This window comes from Panthera uncia, assembly GCF_023721935.1.
Source record: "Panthera uncia isolate 11264 chromosome D3 unlocalized genomic scaffold, Puncia_PCG_1.0 HiC_scaffold_8, whole genome shotgun sequence".
Lineage (NCBI taxonomy): Eukaryota > Metazoa > Chordata > Mammalia > Carnivora > Felidae > Panthera > Panthera uncia.
The window spans coordinates 56,711,951-56,732,452 of NW_026057586.1; positions in this window are offsets into that span (position 1 = coordinate 56,711,951).

Consider the following 20,502-nt stretch of genomic DNA (forward strand, 5'->3'; position numbering starts at 1 on the left):
GAGGCGAACACTGGCTGCTTCCCCCTCTGGCCCACAAGGAAACGAGGACCCAGGGACAAATGGAGATCACACCAGCAGGAGATAGCAGCCATAGATCAGGAATGTGGCAAGATGGGTTCAGACCAGGAGAGTCCGTCTCGGGCTCAGAAAAGCCAGGGAGAGCTTTCACAAGTTTCCTGTGTCTTTACAGATGCCTATGGTCAGGACAAGAAAGATGCAGAGTGGAGACAGCCTGTTAGAGGGGATGATAGAACTCCAGTGGATGCCTGTAGGGATCACGCCGTCAGAGTACCAGAGAGGACACTGCATGATATAGCAACTACCAGCAAAATGCAAGTCAAGTCCCAGCATCTACTACGGCTCCCTCCTAATGGACATCACAGTCCTGTGCAAATACCCCTCTACTGAGTGAGCAACCCTGAACTGAACTGACTGAATCCAAGCCTCCGGATGACCAAGTCTCTTCATTACAAAATTAATCAGGTTACAGAAAAGGAGAGAAATCAATACTTCTGCCCGCCTGCTTCACTTCTCCTTCGTTCTTCTTGCAAAGTGGAAATATTCTTTGAAGAAAGAACACATTAAGTCACTAACATCTTAGTATGAATCAGCTTGTGACAGTGGTTCTCACACATGGGAGACTTTGCTCCCGGGGGACATCTGGCAATGCCTGGAGACATTTTCGATTGTCACAGCTCGGGGACAGGGGTTGGTTCCTACTGATAGATATCTAGTGAGAAGAGACCAGGGCGGCTGCTGAACATGCTTCAGTGCACAGGCAAGATCTCTACCACAAAGAATGATCTGTCCCCAAATGTCAATAGTGCTGAGGCTTTGAAGCTCTTAATTTCTTTACTGAATCAAAAGATAGGTTCATCATAAAATGACTGAATTCCTCAGGGACGAAGGTAGTGCAGATGGACAAAGGATATAAACTCAGAAAGAGAGAGAGATAAATTTTAGTCCACTCCAGATTTTGGTGAGTGTGAGTTTCAGCACAGTAAGTTCTTATATCTAACCAAGAGAAGCAAGAAGTTCATGGCTAATTGCACCCTACTTTCAATAGTACACAAAACAAATACTCAAGCTACCGCCAGGCGCACAATACAATAGGCCCACTAAAAATTTGTTTCATCCCCACCTGGCATGCACAACAAATACTCTGTGTGTTAAATTTGTCCAGAGTCAGGCCTTGTTAGACTTACAGATTAGTGAAATTCTATTCTTGGAGGTTAGGGAGTTCCTTCCAATAGTCAAAGGTGAGATACACTTTATGGCTCTTTCTCATTTACCTCTATCTACATACTGCTCAGATTCTGAGGGAGTTGATTGATTACTTTTCCTCTAAAAAGCCCAGTTTCATTGTAGCTCCAGGCAGAAAGAAATGACCCTGCACACACATGGCCTTTCCCATGCCTTGCTTCAGCCCTCTGGCCTTCCAGAACCTGCAGCAGCCTCCAAATGGGCTTCCTGCACCCAAGAACATGAGGCTAGGAAGCAATCTCCACACCCACAGAGCTTGGTGTCTCTCCTTATGTAGTTGCAACACAATCTGGTACAAGTGAAACCTTTTTGACAATGGAGAAATTTACATGGGTCAGAGGTCACCAATCTAACATTCTTTTCCATCCCCCCTTACAGCATTCTGCACTCATGAGCTGGTCATTCTTGTCCTGGTTTTCATGATTCTGTCATTTTGGTCTAACTGAATGCTCCCTTTTGGTCTTCCTGACCTCTTCCTCTTCCTCCTGCTATTCCCACTTTTGGTCCTGATCCTCATCCTTTCCTTCACTCTCTAGAACCCACCGGAACCTCTTGGCCTCCACCACCTCTTCCTGGCAGATAATTCCTGGATGATTGTCTGCATTCTGAATTCTCTCTTGAGGTCGAGGCCTGAATTTTCAGCTGTTTACTGGTCATATGACTCCCTCTGCCCAGTTTCATCAGATAAAATGAGGATAATAATAGTGCCTACCTCATAGGTTTATCATGAAGAATAAATGAGTTAATACTTGGCATAGAGTTAGCACTCAGAACATGTTGGCCATTATTACCACTCTTCTCTTTTCCCAGTAAGAAACCCTAACACTGCCTTAAACTTATATACACAACCAGACTTATGTTCTTCCAAAACCTTTTTATTTTTCTCTGTCCACCCTTCCAGGCACTCAACTCAACATGACCTTTAACTAGGGTGATCGCACCATTTATTGTCTAAACTGGTACACTTGTAAAGAGAGTGTTATTCATAATTATACCAGAGTGACAGGCTGAAGCCACAACTGTCCCTGGGAAACTGGAGGGGTGTGTGGGTCTTCTGTCTCTAAACCTCTTCTCTCCCCACTAGTGGGGACTTAATCCAGATCACCACTCCCTCTAATTTGGATTAGTACACTATTCTCCTCACAGAGCTCCCTCTTTCCTACCTCTCCCCTTCCATTTTATCCTGTGTGTCTTTCCCTTTCAAAACTTTCAATGTTTTCTAATGTCTTAAAGAATAGGACATTGGGGGGCTCAGTCAGTTAAGCATCAAACTTTGGCTCAGGTCATGATCTCGTGGTTATGAGTTCGAGCCCCGCGTCCAGCTCTGTGCTGACAGCTCAGAGCCTGGAGCCTGCTTCAGATTCTGTCTCCCTCTCTCTCTGCCCCTCCCCTACTCTCTCTCTCTCTCTCCCTCCCTCTAAAATATAAATAAGCATTAAAAAATAAAAAATAAATTAAAAAAAGAATAGGGCATAAATTACTTAGCTTAGAGTTCAAGGCTTTCTGGGATCTCAGCCAACACTTATGACCTTATTGCTTAGAACGAGGCCAATCAAATAGCACCATCCACTAGTGGCCCATAGATCCATCCTGAACTTCCCCTTCCCTTTCCATGCCTTTGCTCTGGAATGTTCCTCTCCTCCCCTTCCTGAAGCCATCCCTTATCCACCCTCAGAACTCATCTCCCCCAGGTTCTCCACAAAGCCCTCCTACAAGCATTTAGCATATAAAGGGGTCTGATTTCCTAGCTACAGATAACTGTCTCTTCTCGGAGCTGAAAGGATCCTTAATTTATATCTCTTTTGTGGCACTTATCCCCTCCCAATTATGATTATCTAGATTCATGCATTTAACTCCCCTTAATAGGCCGTAAATTCCTTCAGAACAAGGAGGTGAATTCCATTTATCCAAGGAACTTGGCGCTTGACAGATGCTCATCAGATAGTTGTTGACTGTGTGATACTTCCATAGGCTTTTTTGAATATTTTGTATTGCCTGCTTGTAAAAGTACAGTTACTCAATTTCCTTAGTGGTTTTGTCATTAGGTAGTTCCCACAGACTGCAGTCCCCAGAAAAGCAATTAAAGGTCTCGTCCCGTTTTTTTACCTTAGGGGGCAGGGGTAAGGGAGCATGGCCTATGAGGTGCTTCGAGAACACTGGAAAGAGAATCTCACTGATATTTATTTAAGTAAATTGTCCTGAGGTAGTGACAGTTTTGTTGGCAGACAGGCAACTGAGGCTTGGGAAGTATAATATGGCTTTTTGCACAGCTGTGCCGACCACATCCGGGGAGCTATTGCTGAGGCTCTGAAAGGTTTTCTCATCCGCCCCCTCCCTTTTACCTCAGAGGAAAACTTGATGGCACCAAGAGGTGAGAGGACTCCCCCAGGGTCACAGAGAACGTGTGACAATGAGAACCCCTGGCTCCTGCCCTAGATCGTTTGTATCTTTAAAGACCAACATTCACGTAAAAGAGATGAGTCACTGCTTTGTATCGATGTGAAGCAGAAAGAAAACATTTGGAAACTATATAATCTCTATAAATGAATGACTGTTCCTCAAGCACAGCTGTGACTGGCACAGTTGGTCTGAGAAGACAGGGGCCCCCTGGCACGTGCTGGACTGGCTGGCTGGTCACTTCCCGTGGGTCACAAACAGGAGTGGGGGGATTGTTTACCCCAGGCCAGGCACAGAGCAGAGTGTGTTTCCCTCACACAACTCACAAGCTCCCTGTTGGAAGAGATTAAGTACTTGCCCAAAGTCAGGCAGCTGGTAAGAGGGGATTTGGGATATGAACCCAGGCAACCTAATTTTAATAGCCAGTATGCCATCTGCACTGAGAAGCTGGAGAGAAAGTTGCTGACCGTGCAGGCCCGGGCCCACGGCCCAAGAGGAGAGTCTGGCTAGGCCTAAGTGGCAAGCACACTCACCTCTCTGAAGTGCGTTGAGGTATAGGCACACTCCCTCCAGAAGCTTCTTCCTTTTGTTCACAGTATGTCATTTCTGCACATACCCACAGATAAGCAGGGCCAGTCAGTTGTGAAACTGGGACACTCCTCAAATTCTAGCCTTGCTTTTCTCTCATCTTCTAACCTATACCAGGTGACCATTGTTTTTCTACATTTTAAAGTCTCTTCTGTCACAGCTATTAAGACCTGATAGCATTTTATACTGCTTGCCTGAAATTTATTCACACTTTTGTGTAACCTCTCCTGGGGATTTTGCATATTTGAGCTTTCTTGCTATCCCAGCAGAATGACTGGTGTAACTCCCTTGAAATGAGTCCTCGGCAACATTCAGGCCTGAGGGGAGATATTTGGGTGGTCATGGAGCCCTCCAGTTAGCCCTAAAATTATCCTCTGCCTAAGGCTTGCCCTGAAAGTTAAACCCACTTTCCTTACTGGCACACCTGGGGGCTAGGGCTGGGACCTGGGAGACGAGAGCCTGGACCGCCTCTCAGCACCATTAAAGCAGGGCAACCATGGATCCTTCCAGCACAGGGAGAAGGCACAGCACAAGCAAGTGTCCATCTTCACTTCCCGTGTTACATTTGTCTCCCTGAGCAGTGGTAGCAATGATCATAGACTAGTGATTCCGTTTATTAAGTACCTATTGTGTGTTGGGCACTATCCTCAGTCTGTGATGTACCTTATCTCCAAAGCTGTAACGGTTGAGTGTTTGTACTTGGGTATCAGTTATTATATAACTTAAATATTTGCTATAAGAATAAGTGAAAAGTATGTGTATGTGTAAACACTTGGCACAGGGACTAGTATATAAGAAGTGTTCTAGGGGCATCTGGGTGGCTCTGTCAGTTAAGCGTCCAACTTTGGCTCAGGTCATGATCTCACAGTTTGTGGGCTTGAATCCCGCACTGGGATCTGTGTTGACAGCTCACAGCCTGGAGCCTACTTTGGATTCTGTCTCTCTCTCTCTGCCCCTCCCTGACTCATGCTCTGTGTCTCTGTCTCAAAAATAAATAAAATGTTAAAAAAAAAAAAGTGTTTTGTAAGTCTTAGCCTTTCCGAGTAGGTGTTGATATCTCCATTTTGTAAGTTTGGAACCCAGGGCAGAGAAGTCAAGTGTCCAAGATTATATAGCTAGAAAGTAGAGAAGTTAGGATTTGAACCCGTAAATATCTGATTTTCTCTACTACTGATATTGACCATGTCTATTTGGTATATTGTTAAGCAGCTCATTGGTTGGATCTCTTGTACGATCTCAGATGAGGAATTTTCCCTTCTATTCTGATAAGGCAATATGGTAGCTGTTTTGCCATAAAAAAACACTTGTATTTTCACAATAGTAATTTCACCTTTCAAAATCTTGAGATCGTATTTCGAAGACCATTCATGCAAAAAACTGAACCACAAGCCCTGTTCATTCCCAAGTCAGAGCTCTTGCACATGGTAGGAGTGAAAGGAATGGAAAGTGATGCATTTGAGGGGAGTCATCCTGGTGGTCTATATGTGCACAGAGAACAACCTATAAATCGCAAGGACAGGGTCACCTTGAAGCCCACCCAAGAAGCTACAAAAGCTATTATAGCCACTTTCGTACAAAAAAGGCTTTAGAAGGTGTTCTGATTACTGTAACCCAAGGACAACTGAGTCAGGCCCATTCCGTTTCAAGTAAGTGGTGGTACTTGCTCTATTTTTATTAGTAAAGTTTGCATAAGGCTATCTAACTACCTCTCTTCTAACCTGTTCATTAATATCACACTATCCCAGAGGACGACTCTTACAGTCATATAGAGATATGAGTCCGCAGTCCCTGCCACTTTTGTTATGGGAGTTGGAGCCATTAATTCACTGTGGTATACTCTATTGCACAGCTGTGGCTGGTGATTGTAAAATAATATTACTTTTCACAGTTAACTCATGACCCTCTCAGTAGGCATATGCTCAAAATAAGTATCAGTGGAGCTATATTATTTACAGCTTACACGGCTTTGATATGTCTTTGTTCATCTTGTTTTCCAGATAGCATTGACTCTGCTGAGTACAGGAGTACCTCCAGAGACAAATGCGAGGCACCCAAATCCTGTTTTCCAACTCAGTTGCAAAGGGATATTACAGCTCATGTTATCTCCCTGAGAACATGTTCAGGCCAGACAGTATTTTGCAAGATTTGGGCTTAAGAATTTCTGGAATCATCCAAGGAAGTGCTTCTAGAATTATACGTGTTTATATATCAGTTTTTAAAATAACTTATAATCTATTGCATACCGATACTTATTTTAAATACAATAAAAATGACTTACTAGAAAAATTAAACGAAAAAGGACATAAAAGCATAAGCTCCAAATTTAAAATATTAGGTTGAGCAGAAATAAAATAACTCTGTCAGATTGCTAGAAATATTTCTGAATGCTTACTCTCAATTTCTGGACTGGCCTCCTCATGGATCAGAGACAAATTACCGACAGGTCCCTTCCTCACACTGTAATTGAGTATATTGGTATGTGTTGGGCAATGGACCATGATGCTTCCCAAGAACCACCCCCTACCCTGCCCCGATCTGACATCCAATTGTGCTGTGTCTATCTTAAGACCCAGCCCAAGTGTAGACTATCACTTCACATTGAGCAGAGCAGTGGAGGACAAGTTCTCCTTCTGTGGCTGAACAGCCTTCAGCTCTTAAATGATGACCCTGATTGTATCAGTATGTGGTTCAAGAGCATGGCTGACTGTATCTACTCTGTTCATGAACACACAAATCACGGCTTTCCTATCTGGTCCCTTAAGAAGGAATGCCTTGCTGCTCTGATTAATTATGCATCAGTTAATTAATTTGTTGGCTTTAGTGAATTGAATCAATTATTTAAAATGGCTTTTAATTGTTAATATATGCATTTTAGCAAAAGACAAAAGCTGTTAATAGAATTCAACATGAAAACCTCCCAGGACAGGAGATGGCCTTGTAAAAATCATTAAAGTTTCCCAAACGTTTTCATGACTTCTGAAAAGCCAATGTGTCTGAGGCAAAATGGGATCCTATTCAAGGGTCCTTTTAGAAGCAGTTAGGGGCACCTGGATGGCTCAGTCATTTGAGCGACCGACTTTGGCTCAGGTCATGATCTCACGGCTCATGAGTTCGAGCCCTGCGTCGGGCTCTGTGCTGACAACTTGGAGCCTGGAGCCTGCTTTGGATTCTGGGTCTCCCTCTCTATCTACCCCTAACCCACTCGCATTCTGTCTCTGTCTCTCTCAAAAATAAATAAATATTTAAAAAAAAAAAAGAAGTAGTCAACAAGGTGTGAGAATTTATTGAAAGATCATTGTCGTCCACACAACCATTGCTAAGCTCCTGCACTTAAGTGTCTCAGGAAAACCAAAAGGCTCCATGAGAGCAGGGTTACCTCTATTCGATGGTGTCAGTCCCATCTAGAGCCCAGTGTCGTGTAGCTGAGGTGTGCACTAAATGTCTGTTAATGACAAGAGTGGCCTGGAGGAGTCTGGATTCTCTCTCACTTCAGGGAAGAAGACAAGTGAGAGAGTGGAGTCTGGACAACACTGGGCTAGGGGTGGGGACAGAAGAGTTTCTTCATGTGACATCAGGTCTTGTCATCTAGTTTAGAAGTCTGGAACCTGGAAACCAATGGCAGAAGACATCCGTATAGCTCTGCGGCTTCCTGGGGAGGGACATACATCCCTCTCCTACTTCTGCTCCTGGGTTTTCTCCATGGGAATGAGAGGAAGAGGTCATTAGGAAAGTCAAAGAGGGGGCTTGAAGCAGTTGGCAGTCCCCTTCCTGAAAGACCTCCAGCAGCAGCCACAGGGAAACTCTTCAGTGATGAGCCAAAGTAGCTCCTTGACTAAACTTCGTAGACGGCAATAGTTTTTTACTGGAAATTCAGAGCTGATCCATAAATAAGTCTTATTTAATAGACTTATTCCTGCTTTTGAAAACCTCTGTTCCAGATGTCCAAAGAAGGTAATCAGGAAAATAAAATTGAGTAAGTGTATTTTCTAAACTATTTTATTTTATGAATTCATTTAACTGCCCAAACATTTGAAAGCCCCCACTCATGGGAGCGGGTCATATGCTAAGTGCTGGGTTAAAAACAGAGAACTGTCTATCCTTTCAACGAGATGAGTCTCTGGTAACAGATATTTGGAGCAATAAATACTACAAAGAGGCAAATAGTGGGAACTGTACTAACGTATCAAAATTAAACCAGGCTAGCAGAGTCATGGAGTTTTCATAGAGGGGATGAGTTTGGAAGGACAGGGTAGGAGCAATCAGCTAAGCAAAAAATCAGGTCAGAGTAGGAAGGCGTTCGACAGAGAAAGAACGTGAAGATGTGTGAAATCCCAGCACCAAGTCTATGGAGTTTTTCAGGATTAGAGTACAGCTTGGGTGGATGTCCAGACTGGATCCCACAGGTGATGAGAAGCCCTTGAATGGTATTACAATGAAGAGTGGCATGGTTTATGTCTGTGTTTAGAAAGATCATCGCAGCAGCAGTGTGGAAATGGATTGGAGAGAGGTGAAGACAGCAGAGAGATAAACTAGGACCCAGCTGAAGCAATTCAGGAAAACAAGTAATGAGAACCTCAAATAACTGACTTGTGAGGCTTAGGATGGAGACTTGGGAGTGGTAGGCTGTGGGCGGATGCTGTCATATGCCACCCAAATGTTCTGTCAATGAAGGACTTGCTGCCCTGGGTACTGGAAATGCTGTGAGCAGATGTCTCCAGCTGCCAATCCTTCAGAGATGGTGGAGGTTGCCCAGAGCTCCTCGCCTGAGGCCACTTCCCATCCAGGTCTATCCAATGACTGAGTGAAGCAAGGGCATAAGGGCTTGGCCAGCTTGGTCCAGTTTGGGGTCACTCTCAGGGCTGTTCTGTGTCCAGGGCTCCCTGCGGAATCATCCAAGGTGGCGTGCAGCTTGACTTCTCCCTCTGTCTGCTCCTGCTTCATTCTCCTCCCTTCCACGGGGCTGTTCCCAGGAACCCAGCCGACACACTAAACTCCAACTGAGTTCGCTTTCTGCAGAACCCACACTGTGACTTGATTCATAGAAAAGGCAGAGAAAAAAGTCGAGGACAATTCCAAGACTTCTAGCCTAGTTCTCTCAGATAGGATATAAAGGAAGAAGAAGAATTTTGGAAGGGAAGTGATGTATCCAGCCCAAGTGCTGTCTTAACTGGTGACACCACAATTTTTGGGTGTCCTTGGCTTGAAACCCTAGACTCTTAGCTCTTCCCTTTAAACCCAGTTGTCAATAAGTCCTAGCAATTATTTTCTTCATATGCACCTGTGATTCAAGTCTTCTACTTTATTGCTAATTTTTACTTCCAGCTATTCCAAGTGCCATTTTATGTCTGAACTGTCACATTAGCCTTTGAATAGAACTTCTTGACTGCTGTCCCTGAGCCCTTGATTCTAACCAGCTTTCCTAAAGCACCATTTTCAGTGTGCCACTTTCTAGCTTAACCTGCCTAACATTTAGGGCCATGTAATAGATATTGGTAAATTTATTGTTCCAGCTCATTCAATTTGATTCTACTCAAGAGACCATGCTTGAGCTCCTGCTACAACCCAGGGATGATACAAGGAGCTTGGGGGACCCAGTATGAATAAGACATAGTACCTGCCTTATACAAATTTTCAGTTTAGTAGAAGAGGCTAACAAATAATAGTGAAAATGTGATGAAAGACCAACTGAGACAGAGGTTTTTATAGAATACAAAGTAGAAAGGAATTATTTCTGTCAAAACTCTTTCTGATGTGCTATCATCTGGCTTTACCCTGCCCATCCAATCTAATTTTCCTACTCCCCCAAGTTGGTAGATTCACTCACTTCCTGTGGGTGGTGATCCTTGACTTCAGACATTCATGTCGTATGGCCTATCCTTGGCCCCCCTTCCCAGAATACACATGTTGGAGAGGGCAACTTTCTCAAACCAGCAGGGTACTGTGGAAATGATGAAGTGTAATTTCTGGAACTAGGTGTTAAGACATCATACTTTTTGTGAATGAAATATATGATGCATTAGCTTTCAAGACACTGGGCATTAGCCATAAAGGAAAAGTCAACCTAAATTCTATACCTAATGAAAATATCTTTTAAAAATGAAGGCAAAACAAAGAAATTTTTAGACACACAAAAGCTGAAAAAATTCATCACCCTGGGAGACCCAAACTATAAGAATTAAGGAAGTTCTTCAGACAGAGGGAAAATAATGCCAGATGGAAATCTGGATCTACTCAATGGAATGAGGAACACCAGAAATGGTAATGATGAAATAAGTGATCATTTTTCTTATTATTTAAACATGTTTAAAAGATACTTGATTTTTAAGCAAATATCATAACAATGTGTTGTAGGTTTTATAACATGTAAAGGTAAAATATGTGAGAGCAACAGCAAAAAGGCAGGCAGGGGTCATTGGAATACAAATCACAGCTCTTATAATACATGTATTATGGACTGAATGTTTGTGTCCCCCTGAAATTCATGTTGAGACCTTAAGCCCCAGTGTGATGATATTAGGAGACAGGGCCTTTGGGAAATAATTAGGTCTTGTGGGTCTGTCCTCATGAATGAGATTAGTGCCCTTATAAGAAGAGTCAGGTGAGTTTGTCTCTCTCCTTCCTTTCCACCATGGGGGAGCACAACAAGAAGGCCATTGGCAAATCAGGAAGAGTGTCCTTACTAGACACTGGCTACACTAACATCTTGATCTTGGACTTCCCAGGCTCTATAATTGTGAGAAATAAGTGTTTGTTGCTTCAGCCCACCTAGTCTATAAGGAATCCTGGTTATAGAAGCCCAAATGATCTACAACAAAATGTGAAGTAGTGTAAAGTCACCTGAAGGCCAAGGAGGATAGGCTAATGATGTATACTCTAAGCCCTAGAACAACCACCCAAATAGCAAAATAAGGAGTTAGGGCTAGTAATCCAACAAAGGAGATAAAATGGAATAATAAAAATATTTTTATTTTTATATATTTTAACCCAAAAGAAGTCATAAGAAAAAGAAAAAGGGAAAAAAGGAAAAAACAAAAGACAAATAGAAAATAAACAGCAAGATGATGGATATAGACCTAAAGACATCCATATGCACAGTAAACATTAATGGTCTAAATGGTTCACTTGGAAGGCTACAATTGCCAGATTGGATTAAAAAAGTGAGACACAGGGGCGCCTGGGTGGCTCAGTCGGTTAAGTGTCCGACTTCGGCTCAGGTCGTGATCTCGCGGTCCGTGAGTTCAAGCCCTGCGTCAGGCTCTGTGCTGACTGCTCAGAGCCTGGAGTCTGTTTCGGATTCTGTGTCTCCCTCTCTCTCTGACCCTCCCCCATTCATGCTCTGTCTCTCTCTGTCTCAAAAATAAATAAACGTTAAAAAAAATTTTTTTTAAATAAATAAAATAAAATAAAATAAAATAAAAAAGTGAGACACAACTATATGCTGGTTACAAGAAACACAATTTAAATATAAACAATTAGCTTAAAAATAAATAAAAGAAAAAATATTTCCCATGCTAACATTAATCAAAAGAAATGTGTAGTACCTATATTAATTTCAGACGAAGTAGATTTCAGAACAAAGAGTATTACCGAGGATAAAAAAGGTCATTTCATATTGATAAAGGGGTCAAACATCAATAAGACAATCTTCAATATGCACCTTATAACAAAGCTTCAAAGTACATGAAGCAACAACTGTTAAAAGTACAAGGAGGGAAAAACAAATCCACAACTGCAGTCAAAGATTTCAGTATCCCTCTTTCAGTAATTGATAGAACAATTAAATAAAAAATCAGTAAGAACACAAAAGACTTGAATACAATCATGAACCAACTTTACCCAACTGACATTAATTGAAAATAGATGTATATCTAAAGATAAAACCTAAAGCTATAGAAATTCTAGAAGAGAGGAAAAAAACTAGACTTGAGTAAGACAAATATTCCCCATATATGACACCTAAAGCATGAGCCATGAAAGAACAAATTGATTAATTAGCCTTTACTACAACTGAATTCTGCTCTTCGAATGACACAGTTTACAGAATGAAAAACGAAGCCACAGATGGAGAGAAAATATTTGCAAAGCATGTCTGACAAAGGACTTGCATCCAGAAAATATAAGAAACCTTCCAAGCAATAATAAGAAAACTAACAACCCATAAAAAAAAATCAGCAAAAGATCTAAGGGAACATGTTATCATTAGTCATTGTAGAAATGCAAGTTAGAACTTCAGTGATATGCCACTACACAACCACTGAATGACAAAAATGAGAAGAGATTGAACATATTGAAGAAGATATGGAGAAACTGGAAATCTCATCCACTGCTTGTAAGAATGTAAAATGATACAAGCATTTTGGAAAGCAGTTTTGGTTTCTTAAAAAGGTATCCACATACCTGGTGTAGGATCCAGCCATTCCACACCTAGGTATTTACCCAAGAGAAAGAAAGCATACACCCTCCATAGAATTGTATACCAATGTTCATCTGTAGCTTTATTTATTAAATTTTTTAAAAATTTTTTAATGTTTATTTTTTAGAGAGAGAGACAAAATGTGAGCTGGGGAGGAGCAGACAGAGAGGGAGACATAGAATCTGAAGCAGTTTCCAGGCTCTGAGCTTTCAGCACAGAGCCCACTCAGAGCCCAACACAGGGCTCGAACTCACAAACCACAAGATTCATGACCTCAGCCAAAATCGGACACTTAACTGACTGAGCCACCCAGGTGGCTGTTCTGTTCTGTTCAGGTGCCCCTGTTCTTTGTAGCTTTATATGCAAAAGCCCAAACCACTAAATTACCCTATGTGTCCATCAACTGGTGAATGGATAAACAAAACAACAGTATATTTGTACAATGGAATACTACTCAGCAACAAAAAAGGAAGGAACCATTGATATACCAACAATATGGGCAAATCTCAAAGTAGTTATGTTGAATAAAAAAAACAGGTGAAAAAGCACATACTGTTTGATTCTACTTACATAAAATTATAAGAACTGCCAACTAATTTATAGTGAAATAAAGCAGATCAGGGGCGACTGGGTGGCTCAGTTGGTTAAGCATGTGACTCCAGCTGAGGTCATGATCTCATGGCTCCTGAGTTTGAGCCCTGCCTCAGGCTCTGTACTGACAGCTTGGAGCCTGGAGCCTGCTTCATGTTCTATGTCTCCTCGCTCTCTGCCCCTCCCCCACTCATGCTGTCTGTCTCTGTCTCTCAAAAATAAATAAACATTAAAAAAATTTTAAAAAAAGACAGCAGATCAATGGTTGGATGCAGGCAGTAGGGGGTGGGCGGGCTCACTGAGGCCCAAGGATATTCTAGGGAAGGAGGGATATGCTTACTGTCTTTATCATGGCGTATGGTTCACTAACAGATACATATGTCAAAACATCAAATATTACACTTTAAATATGTATATTTTATTGTATAGGAGTTACACCTGAATAAGGTGGTTTGAGAAGATAAATTGTGAAACTCATTAATGATATTATAATTTTAAAGAAATTTGACCTGGCTATGTGAGCAGCCTCCCTGAGAAACACCTAAGCGACTATTCCAGTCTTTCTCTGCCAGAAAGTGTGGCAGCGCCGAGGGGCTGGCATCAGGACTTTTTGCCCCATTAGATTGCACACCTGCCAGACCCCAGTGCCCTGACTAGGATTGCAGTAGCAGAACTGGCCCTTGTTCACAACCTTTCAACCTTCAGCCCAGCATGCAGAGCCATCTTTCTCTGGATGTTGCAGGTTAGCACCTGCGGAATTTCTGCGGAATTTCTGCGGAATTTCCCCAGAAAGCCCACATCGTTGTAACAGCTGGGCTGGGCTTCAACGGGTCCAGAGAGCCCCTCTTCTGCCCGCCCTGCAGACACACAGTTGTTCTCCTTTACTGCTATGTTCAACCCTCCTGGCATCCAGCCACCACTCTGTCATTCTAATGATGCCAAGCGCCCTACTGGATCACTGCCAGATACCGACAAGCTCTTCAAGGAAGGGTTATGAGCTGTGTCCTACCCATCTTGTACTCCTAGCACCAAACGTAGTTCCTGGCTCAAGGTCGGCAGTGAATAAATGTTTATTTTATGAACGAATGAACAGATGAATGTTTACCATGAAGAAGACACATTTCAAGGTAATTCGAATGTAATAGTATCCACAGTATGAACAGGTTATGATCTAAATCTTAATTCTTCAGAAAGTTACTTAGGGGTGCCTCAGTGGCTCAGTTGGTTGAGTGTCTGACTCTCGTGTTCTCTTGGTCATGAGATCGAGCCCTGCATCAGGGTCCACGCAGGGCATGGAGCCTACTTGGGATTCTCTCTCTCCCTCTCTCTCTACTCCTCCCCCGCTCAAACTCCTATCCTCAAAAAAAAAAAAAATAGTTATTTAGAATTAGTGACATATTTGCCTACATCATAATGAGAGCTAACCACATGTCCACTACGGTAGGCACCTTTCTAAGCACTTGCCTCATGCATTATCTCACAGAATCTTCAAAAGCACCTGGATTCATTTGCTAGGGCTGCTGTAACAAAGTACCACACGCTGGGTGGCTTAAACAATAGATACTTATTTTTGCACCACTCTGGAGGCTAGAAGTCCAAGATCAAGGTGTAGGCAGAGACCGTTTCTTCTGAGGCCTCTCTCCTTGGCTGGCAGATCGCAATCAGCTCCCTGTGTCTTCACATAGACTTCCCTCCGTGCGTGTCTCTGCTCTGATTTCCTCTTCTTATAAGGACAGCAGTTATATGGAATTAGGGCCCACCCATAGGAGCTCATTTTACTCAACTACCCCATTAAAGGCCCTCTCTCCAAACACAGTCACATTCTGAGATCCTGGGAGTTATGACTTCAACATAAGAATTCTGAGAAGACATAATTCAGCCCATAATAGTCCCTGTGAGTTCCATTACAATTATTGTTCTTATTTTACTGATGAGAAAAACTGAGGCAAAGAGCAGTTGAATTGTTTAAGTTTACACCCTTAACAATGTCAGAGTCAGGAAATTAACTGAGGTGGTCTGACTCCTCCAGAACCACATTCTTAATAATTATGCTGTACGGACTCACCATTGATCCCAATGTTCTCACTGGTGGACAGATTCACAGGCTAGCCTCAACAGCCTAATTTATCACAGTTGGAATGGACACAGTTGGACTACTACTCAGGGTATTCCAAAGACCTGAGTGCTGGGGGCCTTAAGGCATAAAAAGGAGAAGTGGAAATTGGCAGGCAGCCCTTGGGGCTCCTTAAGCAATAGCTCTGGGGTGTTGGTAGGGGGAGAAGTAGCCAGGACCTCTGGTGGCCACAGCCCTGTGACAATGTCAGGGGCAGAGAATTAATGGCTGTTTCTATGCAAAGGCCTCTTATTAGCCAAGCGGTTTAATTCTGAGACTGCCTATATTTACAAAAGAGACAAAATGAATAGAGCAGAAGGCATAATTAATATGCCACCGGGATCTTGAAATAATACGTGGATTGTTTTAGGGCTTTTAATTTACTTTAACTTTCTTAATGTACTGTATGTAATATACTACATAGATATATGCAATATAATTTTAAATCACTGGAGGCTTTCTTTTCTGATAGGAATTAATTTCACAGCACAGCAATATTTCTTAGACTAAATCTCTCAGACAGCAGACAGCATGGATTCCTTTTCTCCTCCACTTAAAATGCACTCAGGAAAAAAAATGCACTCAGGAACCTGTCTATTTCTCAAAACCATTTTTTCCTGGCTAGTTTGAACCCTATGCAACATTTAGGTTTGCCAATCCCAACTTTTTTTTCATCTCTATTATGAGGTAATGCATGTTCTGGAAGGTATTTATGAAAGAGCCAATACAAAAGCTAGGATGTCAAGGCATATCCCCCATCCATGTAGTTTCACTTAAATATTCGGGCATGATTCTAGGCATTGGAAATGTAGCCTTCACATGTAGCCACGAGCCTTCCTCTGGCTGAGGCTGACTTTCAGTGCTGTACCGCAGCTAAAGACAGGCCTCTGACCTAACTCTCCAGCATGCAGAGCTTTTGGCCACTGATGAATGTGTTCCCCAGGGGAAACGCCCAATGCAGGGTCTGCTGAGGAGAACGTCTAGAATATGAGAAATTGTGAGTCACTGGGAAAGCTCTCTGGTCAGCGGTGGTCTAGCATCTGGCTTCTTCAAGCCCAAGGGTCCTACGTTGGTGGATTTTAGCCTAGGTGCCCGGGCAGGCCCCAACCAAGAGGCAGACAGATGAGCTGGTTTATTTCTCCACCAGAAGGAAGAGTTTCATTCCATGTAAACAACCCAAATAAAGTGGAACTTTCAAGTTCTCAGGACAGCGTTCATTCCAAAGGAACACTGATCACATAGCAAAAGAAGCAATTAAAAGCAATTTTAACATCTTAATACATTTTCAAAGAGCACCAAGAAGGGATTTCACTCATAAAATTTGAGCAAAGTTGTTACAAATCCTCTTCACCATGTATCCCCCCAAAAGCCCCACTCTACAGCACAGCAGCTGCCTCACTTGACTTCTCAAGCTCCTGCCAGAGGAGGGGTGGAGGCAACGAGCTACATTTACGCTTCCAGTCTAGCCGGAAAGGTACCCTCAAATGCAGGCTGGCTTGATTCAGAGCAGAAGCCTCCAAATTCAGTGCCTTCCTCTTGCTCTGGGACATCTCTGCTGGGTTCCCAGCTTGGGTCCCATGGAGGTGTGGGTCCCACCCATGCCCCGCACAGCCCCTCCTATGGAGCCCCACTCTTGCTGACCTTCTCTCCTTGTCAAGAGAGTGAAATCACTGGAGGCTTTATTTCCTGAAAGTAATTAATTTCACAGCACGGCAGTGTTTCTTAGGCTCAATCTCTCAGGACGCAGACAGCATGGATTCCCACATGGTCAGAAACTCTCCATGGGTCCCCTGACCCCCACACCCCACATACCCCAGGATGGGTAAAGGCAACAGAACTCAATTCCCTTGTGCCCACATTTGCAATCACATCTCTTCAGGAGCACCTCCTTTCTCTGTTTTCTGAGAAATCTAGGGACAGCAGGATGGACTCCTCCCTCCCTGTCCTCCCTTTTCCCTTCCCTCTACCCTTTTCTGCCTCCCCTCCTTCCTTACACAATAATGAAGTTTGCCTAATTGGAAGTTGGTTTCGACTTTCAATTACCACATCTCTAATGTCTAATTTCATCCCCGTGGGCCATGTCACATGTTGGGCATTTTCCTGGGATACTGGCATTGTCAACGTGAGAGTTTGGTCTTTGTTGCATTATTTATAGTGACCATTGCTGTGTGCATCTCACTGCTTCCTTCTAGATTTATTTCTCTTTTTGAAGATGTACATCCTTCATCTTTGTAGCTTAGAAGTTATCTTGCCCTTGTTCTTGAGTGATAATTTAGTTCTGTGTGGAATTCTAGGTTGACAGTGTCTTCCTTGAGCATATGGATGACATTGTCTCCATATAGTCCCTACTATATCTGATGGCAAAAGTATGCTCTCAATCTAGCTGTTATCCCTTTGTGGGTTTAGGTTTTTTCCCGCCTCTCTGGTATCTTCTAATAATTTCTCTTTTTCTTGATGATCTGCAGTTATATTTTGATTATCCTTATATAGGAGACTTATATCCTTATACAGGATACTGTACCTTATACAGTATTCTGTGTTCTTTTTGTTTGAAGAATTGTATATCTCTTTATTCTGAAAATCCTCAGGCATTAGGTCTTTGAATAGTGGCCCTCCACCACTCCCCTTTCCCCCACTTCTGGAATTACTTATCGATGTATGGTGGTGCTTCTCTCTCACACATCCCAACGTTTTTCCTTTTTATTTCATCTCTTAATCTCCTTGTGTTGTATTCTGGGTGGATTCCTCAATATTTAATTCATTGTATTACATCTTCTCTTCTGCTGTGTCTTATGTAGACTTGATGGTATTTGTTGAGTTTTTCTTTTCCATTTTGGTAACTATGTGTTTCACTTCCTGGCTCCTAATTGGTGCTTTTCCATATCTACTTACTGGTGACTACTATCTGTCAGCATTTGTATTTTTTAAAAAAAAGTTTCTCCTTTTTATACCGAAGATACTACCGTACTTACTTTAAATTCTTTCAGATTTCTGGGGCACCTGGGTAGTTCAGTCAGTTGAGCATCTGACTCTTGTTTTGGGCTCAGGTCATGATCTCATGGTTTTTGAGTTCAGGTCCTGTGTCAGGCTCTATGCTGACAGCACAGAACCTGCTTGGGTTTCTTTATCTCCCCCTCTCTCTGCCCCTCCCCAGCTCATGCTTTATCTCTCACTCTCAAAATAAATAAAATAAACATTAAAAAAATTCTTTCATGGGAATGCAAGCTGGTGCAGCCACTCTGGAAAACAGTGTGGAGTTTCCTCAAAAAACTAAAAACAGAACTACCCTACGACCCAGCAGTTGCACTACTAGGTATTTATTCAAGGGATACAGGTGTGCTGTTTCGAAGGGACACATGCACCCCCATGTTTATAGCAGCACTATCGACAATAGCCAAAGTATGCAAAGAGCCCAAATGTCCATTGATGGATGAATGGATAAAGAAGATGTGGTATGTATGTATGTATGTATGTATGTATACACACACACACACACACACACACACACACACACACACACACACACAATGGAGTATTACTTGGCAATCAAAAAGAATGAAATCTTGCCAGTTGCAACTACGTGGATGGAACTGGAGGGTATTATGCTAAGTGAAATTAGTCAGTCAGAGAAAGACAAATATCATACGACTTCACTCCTATGAGGACTTTAAGAGACAAAGCAGATGAACATAAGGGAAGGGAAACAAAAATAATATAAAAACAGGGAGGGGGACAAAGCAGAAGAGATTCATAAATATGGAGAACAAACTGAGGGTTACTGGAAGGGTTGTGGGAGGGTGGATGGGCTAAACGGGTAAGGGGCACTAAGGAATCTACTTCTGAAATCATTGTTGCACGATATGCTAACTAATTTGGATGTAAATTTTTACAAATAAAAAATAAAATTAAAATTAAAAAAAAGTCTTTTAGATTTCTCTATTATTTTCATTTTTTCAGGAATGAACTCTCCAGTTGTTGAGATTTGGTGCTTCCTTTTGTAACTTTAATTTTCCTCATCTGTTCTGAAATGTTGAATATGAGTTCTTCTCTTGTATCCCCTCCTCACATCTAACATTGAGGTTGCCACTTCCCAACACTGTCCACTGCTTAGTTATAATTAAGTCTTATGCTGACAGCTTGAGCCCTTATATGCAAACCTAATCCCTTTGCCAATATGTAGTTGAATATTGGAGAGCTGTTGCTGTTTCTTTTCTTCTACCTAAGCAAAAAGCTAGTTTCCACCACAGCTCCTAGTTGGAACTCATTTCAGCCTCTGTTCTTCAACAGGGAGCCCTGGAGCATCCTTGCCTGTTTGTGAGGGGGAACCCCTTTCTCCCTTTGGGGATGAACTCCTGACCACCTCTGCCTATTCTGCTCCTGGTTTCTAGCAGGCCTGAGACTTCGCCCCTGCCAATGGTTCTGTGTTCCCACTTTATTCCTGGGTTATGTAGATGATTATGCTGTTTCTTGAGGACTGAGGTTGTTGTTGATTTTTTTCAGTTGATCCTTTACCAAAGTAAGCAAATGTGCTCTTAAAATTACTTTATTTCTTTTACTGTTAATTTTTTTTTAACATTTATTCATTTTTGAGAGACAGAGTGTGAGTAGGGGAGGGGCAGAGAGAGAGAGGGGGAGACAGAACCTGAAGCAGGCTCCAGACTCTGAGCTGTCAGCACAGAGGCTTGAACTCACAGATCAGGAGATCATGACCCAGGCCGAAGTTGGACGCTTCAGCCACCCAGGTGCCCCAAAATTATTTTATTCCTTATAGCTTTGTGTTTGAGGTGAAATGTTGGTTTCTGCAGGAACTTGCTCCGTCTTCTTGACCACCTCCCCCACTGATTCAGGCCCTGTCCTCCTCTCTAACAAGACATTCCAATGAATGAATTGGAGCTCAATTCTGCATCATTCCCATAGAGCGTATATTCTTCCATTTATTTGAATTTTAATCCCCATTATGTGGCTCTGCCTGAAACTAAAGGAAAGCTGGCACATGGGGAGAAGATGGGAGCAGGAGCAGTGTGGAGGCAACAGACTCAGGCTTTGGCATGCCCTGATGCCAAGTGACATCTAAGCTCAGGTTTGAGTGTAAATGTGTTGTAGGCTTTTTAGGTTGTCTTCCAGTGCTGAGTCGGCA